The sequence below is a fragment of the Condylura cristata genome, unplaced genomic scaffold, assembly GCF_000260355.1.
Source record: "Condylura cristata isolate star-nosed mole 26May11 unplaced genomic scaffold, ConCri1.0 scaffold00021, whole genome shotgun sequence".
In the NCBI taxonomy this organism is placed as follows: domain Eukaryota; kingdom Metazoa; phylum Chordata; class Mammalia; order Eulipotyphla; family Talpidae; genus Condylura; species Condylura cristata.
In genome coordinates, this window is record NW_004567122.1 from 36125002 (window position 1) to 36126286 (window position 1285).

The following is a 1285-nucleotide window of genomic DNA, read 5'->3' on the forward strand; positions in this document are numbered from 1 at the left end:
TTTCCAGACCTTGGCTTATTATCCTGACTTCTCCTGAATTTTGTTGCCTGCCAAGATTCTGAAGTGGATTAATTTTCTCTTTATAGACACCCTGCCTTGAGGGGTCCTATGCACTCCCACTTTTGCCAGTGTAACCCCCATGTTAGGAGCTCTGAAATCTATAGGGGTCGTCTATTTCTTTTCGTTGAGTACAAGCTATTTACTTACCTGTAAGACACCTCCAGCAGATGCCATTTTTTAATGCTCAACTCATTAGACCTCTACCTGGAATCATCATCTTTATTTCAGAATATGTTCTTGTGTTCTAGATGTCTACCTCAGTATATACAGCACAAATATTGTCCTGGCTCCTTAGGTCAGAAACTTGAGATCATCCTAAGTTCTCCCTCTTCTCAACCTCAGGGAAACAAGCCCTTGCTATTTTTTATAAACATTTTTGTATCCATTTTATACATTTTTAAATATGGCTGCTGCTACTGCTCTGTTCAAACCCTTAACATTTTTCCAGCCTACTGTGTTACTCTCAAAAATGGTCTTAGTATGCCCAAAGCTCATCCCTTCCAACCCACCAGCCATGAAGCAGAGAGTGTTTCTTAAAACACAGGAATCACTGGTCAGCTTCAAACTCTTCAGTAGTTTTTCAGTGATGATTGAAAAAGTGACATGATTTTAAATAAACAGACATGTTCACAAACATAGATTTAGACATACCTGTTTTCATGTTTATTTATTTATTTTTAAAGATTTATTTATTTATTCATACAGAACTGGAGTACAGGCCAAAGATGTGGAGAGTGATAGGATTCACCAGAGACAGAGTGGGGAGCAGAACAGGCAGATCACCGAAGTACACTGCTGAGGAGAGCAACGGGCGGGTCAGGAGAGGTCTACCACGCCATGTGGTCACCTCCGGGGCAGGCGGGGATCGAACTCATGAGGAAGTGGCTTTAGCTTCTCAGTGCTGTGCTTTAACCCACTGCGCCACCAGGGAGGGCCTTCATGTTTATTTTACAGTCTCCTGTCTAGACTGATGTCAGGTGGGTGGGGACCTAAACTGAGTCAGGTCTTCATCCTTAGCACAAGAGCCTAAAGCCTGAAGACAGTGTAGTGTTCATACGTATTAAATGGATGGCTCTGTTTCTGTTAATATTATCTTGGTGAGTTGACATTTTGTTCTCACCTATCTACTTTATGAAGCCATTCACTGCTCTCTTAGCTTAGTGTATTTTGCATCTTTGAGAAGGATGACACAGTATGTTTTCACTCAACATGCTAAGTGGGTACT